The sequence below is a fragment of the Struthio camelus genome, chromosome 4, assembly GCF_040807025.1.
Source record: "Struthio camelus isolate bStrCam1 chromosome 4, bStrCam1.hap1, whole genome shotgun sequence".
Classification (NCBI taxonomy): domain Eukaryota; kingdom Metazoa; phylum Chordata; class Aves; order Struthioniformes; family Struthionidae; genus Struthio; species Struthio camelus.
Genome location: NC_090945.1, coordinates 44638701 through 44652909, shown reverse-complemented (window position 1 = coordinate 44652909; position 14209 = coordinate 44638701).

The window sequence follows — 14209 nt, the reverse complement described above, 5'->3', positions numbered from 1 at the left end:
AAATACAAGTTACTGGGGATATGAAACAGTATTCTAATATAAATAGCAAGTAAGTCAATAGGCACAAGTGTAAACATTAATATTTTTATAAAAATTGCTAGTATGTACAAAAAAAGCTTATCTTTATTAAATTGTATGCATTTCAACATTGTTTATCGGGAACAGAGCACAAAGACTTCTTCCACCGACAGAGAACTTCAGTTTTTTTCCTTTGCAAACTTTGTTTTATCTTAAAAACACAGAGAAGGGTGTTTCCTAAGGTGACCAACAGGGAAGAAACAGCTTTGCTTTGGATTTAGTGTCATCTTTAACAGCTATTGACATTCTGGACAGAGTTTGATAAAGCACATAGGAGACTGATTGATTGATACACACAGATACCTACATAATTTGGTCTCTATTTTACATGAAAATGATTTTTTCTTCTAGTTCTGCTAGTTCAAAGTTACTTTCTTAAGTAAACTATTTTTTACATAGATTAGTAAGACTGTCCATGGGCTCTTTGTATTAGATTGAGGAAACACTAGTTCAAACTAAGCTGCCAGACAGAGCAGAGTACATACAATTTAGGTGAAAAAGGATAACGTTTTCCTCTTTTAGAAAGCAAAGATTCTCAACACAATCAACAGTTAATCAGGGAAAACAGGGTGATATTTACGAAGTGAACTTCCTGATTCACTGGCGGCTCTTCTTGATATTTAATATTCAACTCCAGAGAAGGAGCAGAAAGGTGGAAGGTGTACGAAGGTACAAGCAAATCGCTACGCAAAACCCATTCAGATCTGGAGCCTTAAGCCATACAGAATATTGCTCCATCCTTTTTCAAAGATTTCACTTCATTCCAAAATGTCCATTAGTGCATTATACTGTTAGGGGCAGTTCCCAGAATCTTCTCGAAAACAAAATGACAACAAAACAAAACCAAGCCCCTGGAGGCTACAGAAACTCCCAAGTCATGCATGTGCTGTTTGTTTTGCAGAGTAAAAAAGAGGGTGCCCTCCTTTTTACAAACAAAAAAAAAGGTTCTTATCCTCCCCTCAAACAGGTCAGGATGGCTTTGAACAAATTTAAATGACTCACCCTCAAACCAAGGAATGTAAAAACTAGCAGTTGATCATTATTCTATATACCCAAATAGTGTTTTTCAACAGAAGCAAATACTAAACTAAACACTAAAATCAAAGTTTGAATAACAGTAGAATATTAATTACATTTGTTATCCCCCCCAATAAATTAATAGAAATCTGAGCTTACTGGCAAAAGCTTGATTGTTATATGATCATGTTTATCACTATCAAGCCATATTTGATACTTGTCCTTTAAGAAGAGACCAGGCTACATGGAGTTTGCTTTATCTTGCTAAATAACATCGCTATTCACCCCTACTTATAGTATTATTTCCATAATATGTTCATCAACTACGTGCATAAAAATGTATGCTGGTGCATTATATGACTGCTTTACAAATAGAATACGAAAAAACATTTGCCTCAGGTTTTTCTGCATTTTACAAGCTACAAATCTCTACCCCCCAAAAAATCAATATGAGAAGGGAGTTATAGGAATCAGAAGTTTTCCGCAAGAATGCACAGAATTTACCATTCTAACCCCAATTACCATTAGATTGGAACTGTCTAATCTAGTGTCCTGTTGATGTCATCAAACTGGCTCTCTAAGGCAAAACCTTCACAGCTGACAGTTACAGGACAATCCATCCTCACATAGATTTCCTTCCTAAACCCAGGCATTCACAAGTTAAATTTGTTGCTTTGCAACCTATGGATACACATACCTTCAGCATTTCTTGCACAGGTTGTTAAGTCTGCTTTATTCTATTCAATTTATTCAAAAGATTCTGTTTATTTTATTTTTTATCTTAAGCTCTAAGCAAATTGTATGTACTATAATTCTCCTTAACATATTCCTCACTTCTCTTTCACCCTTGTTCTTTTTTGCCTCCATCAGCAGCAGAACTGCTGGAATGGGACACTGTTATCGTCATTATTTGAACAGAGCCAGTATGGTCAAGCTGCATGCTCCTTTTCATAAGTTTAATTGCTTCATCATGCTGCCTTTATTTTGAAGAGGGACAAAACAATTCTAGACTTCTCACTCTATCCATAAAATACTCCTTCACATCATTTGTAGTCTCTTAAGTCTCTCAGCCTTCTTTCAGAGATAAGCAATTAGAAAAGGTGATCATAGAACTAATTTATACAGTGATAGTATGATGAATCCAAGTATTGATTTGCCATCCACTTCTGTATGCAGTTACATAAAAAGTTGGTCTGAGCTTACTTAGTAAGAGTGGGTCATCACAGTGATAACAAAAGGATTTCATCTGAAACGTAGCTGAGCATTTCCTGAAATAGTTCTGCTGGGTAGCTTTGCAAAATGCATTTCTAGGCTTACAATACTACTCTTTGTTGTACTTACACAAATCTGTTATTACACAGAACACTGTACTGTAGATACTCCTCAGCAAGTTTCTTTTAATATACACTCTTCACGCGCTTCAAGTTGTTCAGTCATTTGTTTTTAACATCTGTACATAGCGCCATGTTTCTTTTCTTTGCTCTGAGGTTTTCTGGTTAAATTGGCCATCACTGTTCACCCTGTAATACGGAACTGCAGGGAAAGATAATTGAAAATCCCTTTGTAAGAACCAATGCCAGCTGAGGATTTTTTTTTCCCCTGGAAGGTGGCAAGGTATGGTGTTGTGTATAACTGATCTACTTTGTACTCTATACTTCTGTCCAAAGGTCTTAAACATGCCAGGGGCACACACTTGTACCAGGACCAATTAACGTTAATAGTTCAGGTAGTCAAGGTGCAAGAGCTTATCATTTAATTTGAGAGTTCAGGCAGTTACCTACAAGTTTACCTTGTCCTACAGGAAAGAAACAAAGACAGACAACTATTCAAAATCCTTAACCTGTTTTTTTTTAGCTACTGATAAGTTGCAGGAAGAATGAAATACCACAAGTCTAATTAGTTTCTTCTGCAGTATACACACCTGATTGATCTGAATTACTACATGAATCAACTACACTAGAGTAAGACCAGCTGTCTAGTTTCAATCAGAAATTGAACTTCATTGTGGCAGATCAATGATTTTGTCACATCTAGTTCTGACAGAACTTTACTGATTGAGTCTAGTGATATGTACTTTGCAAACCCTCAATGAAACACTAAGTAATACAAAAAGTAGACCTTCACATCTAAAGCAACATAAAATGCAGACCTCTTTTCTGAGCAGCTAATTCTAAACAGCTGCTCTAAGTTCCTGAAAGCATCAGCATACAGTTGAAAACAAGCAGTTTGAAGTTCCAGTTGTTAACACAAAGTCAGTGAAACCTCCTTTCATTGTACAGCAGCTCTCAAAGGAGCAAGCAAAACACAGAATATATTTTGCTTTTGTATTTGTCATTTTATAACAAAAATTTAAAAAAGTGGCCAAAAGTCATCAGAATTTCTGATGCATCTTCTATAAAGTGGGGAGGGGGAATATCCAGACCATACAGAGGTCTGTAGAGTGCAGTACAGAGGTATTTGAGCTAGTATCAGTCCTGCTGATGAACCTATACATTATGGTAAAGAGGCTTTACACCTCAAGTCCTCCAACCTGGCCAAATGGTACCAATAAATCTCTGACACAGCTGCTCTGTTTCCAGTTCTAGAGTGGGTAAGTGGGTAGTGGTGGATTTTACTGGTGTCAGATAGGTAAAATTAAAAAAAAATGGGTTATATATAACATCAGTATTTCTACAGATACCTGCAGTTATATTACACAGAACATAAAATAAAGGTTATAACAGGTGTAAGCAAAGCATAGAGGGCTGAGAACCCTTCCGTTGAAGAAATTCTTCTGTAAGTATGCAAGATGAGACTTCTTACACTTGGCCAAAAGGATCAAGTATTGGACAGTAATGTACCTGTAAAGGAATCTAATCTGACGTCTTCCTTTATTATTTCACATTTTCCCACGTGCTTAGTCATGAAAAGAAACTAACACAGTGGGATGAAACTAAAAATTGAACTAAACTCAGTACACATGCTTGCAGCTTTCTTTTTTGAGAGGTGTCATCTCGCATGTGTATTGCTCATAACAGATAAGAGAGGCTAATGACAACAGTAATTCTAGAGACTGGACTACCATTTACCAGTCATCACTAGAGAGGGAACAGGCTGATACCACATCAGCTACAAGGATAATCACATGAAATATTACAATATATAATGACTTTTTGTGTAATACAGTCATATTGTAACCTACATATATTAGGCAGTACAGTGACAATTCAGTATAGGTTTCATTTTAATGTGTTCAATAAAACAGTTTCTTTCAGCATCCTTGAAATGGGTGCTTCTGTGCAAGAATGAATAGCAATTTGGGTCCTGCTAATGCTAATGTACAATCAACCAAAGGTATCACTGTTGAGATAGAGACCACAAATTATCTAGCAATGAGTCAAAATGTTATTACCTAAGTTATCTGCTGTTCAAACACTGTAAAATGCTAAATCCACAGCAAGTTGATTTGTCCCTGAAACAAAGCGTCTTCATAAAATGAGACTTATTAAGATATCACCTTCAAGTACAAAGGAGAGCTGAAAGGAAAGAAAAAAGTCTCAACCCTTGGGAAACAAGCACAGGATGAAGGACTAATGGCGCTTTCTCCAGCTGCAAACTATTTCCACCAGGGAAATGGGAACTGCCTCTTCAGCTCTCATAGTTAGAGGAACCATTCACACAGGCTCACACTGGCTGAACGAAGAGTGCACATGACAGGTCTAACTAGACAGGAGTAAGTAGTAGTTACAGAAATGTAACCTGGACAAGGTTACACTTAAGGTTACAGGTTACAGTCAAGTTAAGCTTGACTCAATGATATTCACATTAAGTGACTCTGCTGCCAGTAAGCAGTTATTACAGTATAATTTAATTGCATTTCATTTCATTTCTGCTGGTTTCACTTTGGACAGATGCTCTTGTTTATCCTGAGAAGAACAAAATAAATTGTACTAGAAAACGGAACAAACAGTTATATTTAACCTTTATTATTTAACAGCAGATGTTAAGACATCAAAGGGTTTATTTTCTGTCAGCAAACTAATTAGAGAATTTGACACCAAAAATTATTCACAAATGTATCTGCTTAAGCTTTCACCTGTATTATTTCAACATTTCATTGCAAATATTCACGACATACACTTTCCTGGCTCACTGAAGGAAGGAAGGAAGGAAAAATAATCCTCTTAAATTTACCAGAGTAAAATGCCATCTTAAGCAATAAAGATTCAATTTTCTTTTACAAGAGGATATTTTATCTTAAAACAAAAATTTATGAGGGGTTCAACAATATCTTCAGCCTTTGAGTACTCATGAGAAAAAAAGGGCCAGCAGTGATAATTAAGAAAGTGGTCAAATAAAATGCAAACCACTATTGCAGATGTATTTTGCATGACCCAAATCTGTCAGCCACATCAGTGTAGCTTTTGCTATAGGTAGCCCAATAGAACCTTACTTCACATTCTTTTCAATTAATATATATATATATATATATATATATATTTGCCATTCTTCATCAGTATTGGTATTCATTGATGTAAGACATGCTCTCTACTAATTCACAGAACATCAGTCTTTATGCAAGTCAGTTTATTCCTGCAGTGCCTTGCTGTAGCCTGAGATTCTTCATTGAAAAATCAGATACAACCCCATAACGGAAAAGGTGGGTGAGAGACAAGGTTATGTTCCTGTTTTAATGATGGCAAGATTTGTTTAGCTAACACTTGCTATAGTAATTGTATCTATTAATGCATTTGACCTCAAAGGCTCGGAAACACATCAATTCTAAAAGCTGAATAGTATGTGCCATCTCTGGCTGCAGATATTTAGGTGTGCAACATGGAACTGGGTGGTAGTGTAGGTTTTTTTTTCCTTTAGTAGAGCATGCCTACAGAAGGAAGTGCATAAAATGAACCTGTATTTTTCAACTTTCCATTTATTCATAAGATGAAAAATTTCAGAAGGCTTTTCTCAGCTACGCATGCTTAAAATTACATGCTCCATTCTTATTGTTTTAGGTAGTTGTGTAGGAAATTAGGGTAACAAAACTCAGTGCAAAACCTTATGAAAGTGAAATTGTACTTATTTACAGCATCTTCAGGTAAATTGATTTACCTACTCACTCCTCTTGTAGATTTAATCCACTCAGATTGTGGATTAAATTAGCGTAGATTTTACCTCACATTCGCATATTCACAAGTACCAAGATATACATTTAGTACTAGGACTAACAGAAAAAAGAAATAGTATGTTCTATAGCCTTGCTCCAGCCCTTCTTTTGTCAGAAGGCATGGTCTTCCACTGACAAGATGCTGTGGTCTTCTAAAACGTTTGCGCTTTGATTTTGACAGAAACACCACATTCTTTAATTTGATCAGAGAATCGCAGATTAGCTGGGGTTGGCAGGGACCTCTAGAGATCATCTAGTCCAAAACCCCTGACCAAGCAGGGTCAGTCAGAGCAGGCTGTTTCCAGTCAGGTTCTCAACATCTCCAAGGATGGAGGTGCTCCAGGCAACCTGTTCCAGAGTTCAACCACCCTCACAGTGAAGAAATGTTTTCCTATTTCAGAATAAATTTTGTGTCGCAATTTGTGCCCAGGGCACAAACTGGGAATGATATTTTTCATTATCATTTCAGGCCATCCTTTGAACTCTCACTCCACCGTTTCTTCTGGTGCTTACGCAAGGACACGTTTTCATTCATGCTTCATTCATAGCAATCTCAATATTTCTGTTGCAAGTCTCTACAGGAGTATTCCCATAGCTGAGAATTCCACTCCCCTATCATCCCTCATATTCACCTAACGAATTCCTATAATGCATATACCTTTGTTTAGTAGGATTGGTAAAACAAAATAAAACCAAAATCTGCTTTCAAAATCCTGTCAGTAGGGATACTGCTGACTGATACTTTCCCAACCAGCCCGTGAGCTGTTTTTGAAACACTGTCAGTCTACATTACCAGGGCAAGACCATAAATAAAATAGCCATTCAGTCTGACCATTTACTGTACTATAAAACTACTCACCAGGCAACACTACACATATTTCCATACAAAGGAGCAACCAGTTTACTACTGATACACTGTGCCAAAATAAATTGCTTCTGACCAATACTTGCTTACCATGACAACACTACCCCCTATTCCCTGTGCTCCCACATAACCTGACATGACTTCCCCTTTGACAGCTCTCTGAAGGCAAACTTTCCCTGGCTGCTCCAAGTCCTATATTCATTAGTCAAGCTTTAAATAGTCCCTTAAGCCCAACTGTGCAGCCATGGGACTTCCAAATCCCTCTGGGAAAAAACTAGAGGTATTTTTTTAGTCTCAAAAAGGCACTTTATTAGTCTGGAAAGTTAAACAGGAAGTAGAAAATTCTCATGTATTTAGTAGAGATGATAGATGTTGGTCTTGAGAAATATCAGACGCACACAGAAGGCACAATGGGTGAAGCTTTAATTGCAAGTTCCTAGTTAAAAGAATCAATAATCTTCTGAACAAAGATTTCCACAAAGATTCTGTACATACAGGACATTAAAAACTGAAGCAAATATCCTCCACAGCAGCCAAGCACACTATCCTGCTAGCTGAGGCCTTAGGTTTCTCTTGGGGCCTATCCAAGATAGGACTCCGTCCTATCAAGCGGACTCATCCTGATGCTGGAATCTCTGTTGCTTTCCCTTCAGCAGTAAATTTTTTTTAAAAATATGGGGTTTAAATTACAATTCAGAATAAGTTTAAAACAAAACAGGTTTTAAACTAGTGAAATTGTTCACAATGTGCAATGCCTATTCCACATACTATCTAGTATTCAGCTGGATTTCAGCTTATGTTACAAGTTTGCTTCTATAGCTCCCCACAGGAAGGCTTCTGTTTGTTTTTAAATTTGAGACAAGAAGTATCTAAATCACAATTTTAAACATTGGTATTTGGCTCTTCCAGCCAATACAAGCACAGAAACTGTACTTCAACCCTTCTTGATGAATGTAGGCCATTTCAGAGATAAGATCATTAGAGCTCACTAGCACCTGTTACTATGGGGAGGAAATATCCAGAAATAACAGCTATCTGCCAATTCTCTTTCAGGCTTAAACACTGCTTCATTTTTTCAAATATGACACAAATATATATGGTCAAAATATCAAATTTTGGAGCCGAGGGCTCCAAAATACGGGTTACAGTATGCACAATTTATTCATTGCAATTAGTTTGGTTGAATTAGTTTATACGACTGTAAACATTTAATCTGAGATGCTACTGCATCCAAGACAAATGGTTTTAATCAGAAAAGTACAAAATGACCCTAAAAACAAGAGACCAAACAACTAACTATGGAATTTTCCTTATATATGTCACTTCCAAGACTTAAGTGGTCAGTAGTGTCTACTATACCTGGGAGAGATATTAATTTATAATAGGTAGCTACCCTTTTATTAGCTGAATCAACTCTCAGTTTTAATGATGCAGTCCTTCAAGCCATACTTATACCTTTGGAGCTTAATAAAAGTAAAACAGAATGTCTCCCTTAAAAAAAGAAAAAGCTTTAGTAGAAATGCTCAGGTATGCAATTACATTCTCTTTTTTTCGTTTCAGTGGCACTGGAGTTTTCCGTAGCTACGAAACTATGGCTGGTTCATAACAAGTCCAAATCTAAATTCTCAGTACATTTAAATAAAAAAGTAAATAACGAATAACTTAAAAAAATAACATGGAAGTTTGTTCTTAAGACCCTGAATTTAGGAACATTCCATGTTTAAATTCCTTTCGTCTTCTGTAACATCAAGGTAAAATAAAAACAGAGTTTTGTCTACCTTTTTAATCTCATTTTATCACTTTACCGTTATGCTAATCTGTCAGCAAGATGTGGAAATCAGAGACTACAAATGTTAATTAAAACGACACAATTCAATTTGGACCCAAAGGAAGCCACAAAGTTCAGTACTTGAATTTCAGTAAGTGTTCTAAAGGTCAAGATAAAGCAAGTATAGATGCAATATACAGTGATATCATTTTTGTGCAGCTATAGTGAACTGGTGGAGACTTGTGCCTGTAAGAAGATACATTTTATATGAAAGGAAGCACTTGACATCTTGCTATTTTATAGACTAAAGCCACTCTCATTTAATTTGAACTATTTCAAAGTTCCATCTTATAGAGACCATATTAATGCAATTCTGGTGCAAATAGCAGCAGCACAGTGATCCTCACAGGGGGTAGTCCAGGAAATAAAATGAAAGAACAAAGTGCTTTGCAACCAGGGCTTTCATGCTACTTGCAAAGAAGCTTAACACTGACTCATTTTATGCGTATTCTTAATTTTTATTTCACTCAATTGTCTCCACCTAGCCAAGATTATTATGGGGAAACTTATGGGAGTGAATTAATATCTAATGAGTGAATTGTTATAAATAGCAAGCATACTTGGTATAACTTAAAAATGCCCTAAATTTTCAACCACTTTTTTGTTCTCTAAAAGCATCCAGAAATGCCTCAGTCTACATAACTACTATAATAATAAGGCTGGTAAGTCCTGAAAGAAAAGGAATTTCATAAAGGGTAAACAGGAGTTTGCTTTACATTCAGGAATAGAACTAACAGGCAAAAAAATCAAAGCAAACAAAAATAAAACTTAAGGGAATTACTGATTTTAGGTGAATCTCTTCTTATCTCAAATGAATGTGTATGTTCCCATGCTTCCAAATATTTAAATTTCCACTGAAAAAAAATCTGCTTAATATTCCTTGTCAGCAGGACAGCATAGGCATTGGAGTTTAGACTTTTGAATCTGATCCAATTTTAAATTTAACTTTGCAGCTCACCTTTAAGGACCATGTGCAGAAACCATTATATCACTGACCTTTCTGAAGCTGTTCTTCAAATGAAGTTGGCAGATTATTTTAAGTGACCTATTCACTATGAAATCTGCATCAGCAGGACTCAGAACAAGAACACATTCTATATACAGTGCAACAGGTTATGGCATAATAAATGTTTTTGTATGAACAAATTAGGCATTCTCCTTATTAATTTTAATTCATTTAAAAAACTTTCCCAATGAAATAATCAGTAGACGTGATCTCTCTTTTATCTTATTTTTAAGAGAAATGTTAAATCCAGTACTGAGGCTCAGCACACTGAAACCAGCATGAAACAGTCAGTTCTAAAAACAGAGACCAAAGCTGTACTGTGGGCATTTAAACAACTGTTCCTCTTTCTGATTTCAAGATATTAACTCTGTTACAATGTCTTTAATACAGTTTCAAAGCAGCCTACAGTTGACAACTTTTGAAAAGATTGTCTTACTGGTTTTAATCTATATATGAAAACTCAGATCTTCCATTCCATGAATTTAACGGTTAAACAGCTACTCTGAATGCTATACTGCTAATATCCCCTAAAAAAATTCAAACTTCAATCCAACTTTTAGTAGCTTTTTAGAATAGTCCTACTAAATATTTGGATTTACATGGAGGAAGAAACACTACTATTGGGCATTCGAGATTTTTGGACACTCACTACTGCCATTTGCACATATACTGTCAACTCAGACAACAGTTCCAAACTCTCTCTGCAAGTGAATGAAATACCATCTTTAATACATAAGATGATCCTATTTCAAAAATAAAAAGTAAATGGAAAGAACAGGTAGCTTTTTCCCTTTCAGCCTAAAAGCCCTCCTCTCTTTTCATTCATAGCTGCAGAAGCATTTTCATATACTCTTTATGCTTAGTTCCTAAATATATCTGCAAAAAAAGGGTTAAAGACTATTCCTTATCATATTTAACACAGGAATACACACTTACTCAAAATATGTTTTACCGGGTTTAAACAGAAACAAAGAGAGTGATCTTCATAGTAAGCACGGTATGTTCATAGGAAACACCATAAAAAATAAAGACAAGCACAGAAAACATGTTTAATGATCCAAATACTTCTAATTTAGATTTTTATGTCCCGTCCCTTTGGATCCTCCAAGTAAATTGCATATTAAGAAAATGTAAAAGGAAAAGCAGGAAATACAGTACTTCAGAGTTTAATTTTCTACCCAGAGTGAGGTAAAGACACTCTAGTAACAAACAGAAGAATTAAAAGAGGCATTATTGCATAGCATACTTTAAAAGCTTGTAAACTAGGGTAAAGACGACTTTTTTTTTCCTCCCTACAGTCACTGCTTGTTATGAACAATACCAAGCAGCTGAAATCAGTTCCACAGAGAGGCTCTAACGACAGTGAGGACTTTAAATAAAACACTAACGCTATATATCAAAAACTTCTTCGGCGTACTGCACAATCAAATTCTTACTGAATTTGATCTTCTCTGTAAAAATAAGTCATTAATTACAGAAAATTAAAAATGCTTCCAACCTAAATTTTTCATGAAGCAAGTCTCAGCACTTTGTAATACTTTCCTGTCATAAAAGTGCCAAGTATTTACAGTTTGCAGATGAGATCATGCTCTAAAACCATTAACGTCAGTGAAACGGGGCGGGGGTTGTCAGGAGAAGGAATTGCAGCACAGTGCTATTGGCAAGAGTAAAGCTGCCCTAGCCTGCCCTGCCTCTCATTGGCCACTCTGGCCCACTGGAACAATATTTGCTGGTTGCTATGTAGATAGAAGTTGCTGCCAATTCACACCATTAACAAGACTGAACCTGGTTCTGGTTGATAAGAATAGTTATTGTTTGAATAAAATGGGCTGATAAAATGCTCCCCACAGGTAAAAACGATAGTTCTGATGTGCTCAAACAATGTCAAAGACCAAACTTAGGCCTTGCAACCACTCATTAAGAGAAGTTTTTATTTGCATATCATCTTTGCTAGTCTTGCTTTCTAGCAGGTTTGAAAGAATGATTCCTCATGTATTTTAAAAGGTACAAAAGAATCTGTTGAGTATTTTAATAATCTCAACCCGCAGGTTAAATAATCATTCTCAAGTAGTTAAAAAAAATCATATCTGTAAAAGTCAGCTAAAGTATGCTGCATGCCTGGCATCTCAGGAATAATGATTGAAGGCTCTGAGCTTTAGATACTATACTTGCAAAGAAAAGACATTACATTTAAGCCCACTACATTAAACAGCATTGCTATGAGGTTAAGCACTCAGATGTCAGGGAATGCCAAACCGCGAACACCTAATCCTAATTGAATTCACTGAGCAGTTGATGGCACTTGGGAGGAACCTTACAAAGGAGGGGACCATTTGAAACTAGGTTTCGCCAACATTTGCAGATGACAGGAATAGCAGGAGCAAAGACCTGAGAGTCGGAAAGGGAACATTCTTCCTCCATTTGTTCTAAACTTGATATATACATCCCCATTCCTGTTCCATCTCTTCCATAACCTTGGCTTCATCAAACAACATTCAGACTTTGTTACTACACAATGCCGACCTACTTAAAAAAAAATATATATATTTTATGGCCTTTTCTATTCCTTGTCTCTTTTGTGCGAGTATTTCATAAGCACCTCATTTTCAGCATTAACACTGTGAGATAAAAGGTGCTATCATTACTTTACAAACAAGACTGCAATACACAATTTGAAATATTTAGGAGCTGATTTTTCAGAGAATACATAACGTTTTATGTACTTAAAGCAGCATTTCTATTCCATTCAATTGCAGTTGAAAATGCTAAATACTTCTGCAAAACAGACTTCAGTACTTCACACAACATGTTCAATTTTCAATATTTTCATATCACATTTTCCAGTTTCAGCAAAAATAAGCTAAGAATTGTATAAATTTTCTTTGACTACAGCCCTCATCCCATGAATAAGATGAGATAAGGATCCATGGGTGGTGGTAGTAGGGGAATAGGATTATGTAATTACATATTGTAATCATACTGTTTGAGCACAACTTTGTTTTCTACCTTTTGAGTCCTTGACTTTATGACTTCAATATTCTTTTTAACAGAAGTATTTTTAGGCTTCTTGGAACAAGCTGGAGAGATAAGTTTTATTATGCAGCACTACAAAAAGGCACAGAACAGTGTCAGAACCTTTCAGGTCTATACAGTAAGGATTTCTCACATACTAAATGGCCAACATGATAGTTGTACATTGTTCTCCTCCAAGTTTGTTCTGACCCACCCCGCTCCTATCCCTTCTACATCTACAGCTTCTTGTCTACGCAGCCCTAATCTATGTTCCTCAAACTTCTTACCACAGGCACAATCCTCTGAATTAGTTTTCTTTGTATTCCACCTCCTTTCGTCTATACCTATTATATCACAGTTCCACCCCCTTTACCCAGGCACTCTAAGTCCTTCCTTCCCTCCCTCTGTCCCCGCCCTCAGCATTTCTCTGGGGCTTTCGTCTGAGCAACTCCCAGTTTGTTTGCAATTCCCAGTAGTAGTCTCTTTGACCCAAACAGTGCTGATCCTAAGCTCACCCTACATTCTTGACCTAAGTGTCTCTTCACACTGTTGCAGCCTTTTTAGCCGGTTGGAAAGCACAGAAGTTCTGATGCCTGACCCCAGCCCCCAAAGGCTTCAGACTGCATGGACCATGTTTCAGAGAGGAATATGGCCAGCACAAATACAACCTTTGCTTTAGGGCAAAATTCCTCAATCATGGTACCTACCACATATAAACGCAGGGAGAACTGCAGGTTGTAACTTGGCCAGCTCAGGGTGGATTTTCATAGGTGTGGCAAAAGGCACATCTCTAGCACCAAGGTTGCCCTATATCAAATTTCAAAATACACTCAAAGAAGGAAAAAATATATATATGTATACATATATTATCTGGTAACATTTTATTTGAATTTAGGCAAACCAAAGGCTCATTCCTTCCCCCCACCAAAACAAAAAAACTACTTTCGCTGTCACTACATTTTAATTGGGACTTCTGCAGTTAAGGAATAACGTAGCTGCAGTCAGCCGGTCTTCAAATGACAGAAATAATTAAGGGAGGTGTGGATGCCCCCAAAGAAATAATACATACGATATGATGTCATTACAGTATCTGGCATCATGAATTGGAATGTATGCAGTACTAACATGACTCGATGCTGATTCTCCGAAACTATCCATGGTATAATTCCTGGATGGGATCAGCAGAAGGAGGGGAACCCAAAATTCTCCCAGTAATACCTTTTGTTGCAGCATACATCTGACTCCAGCAAGAGATGA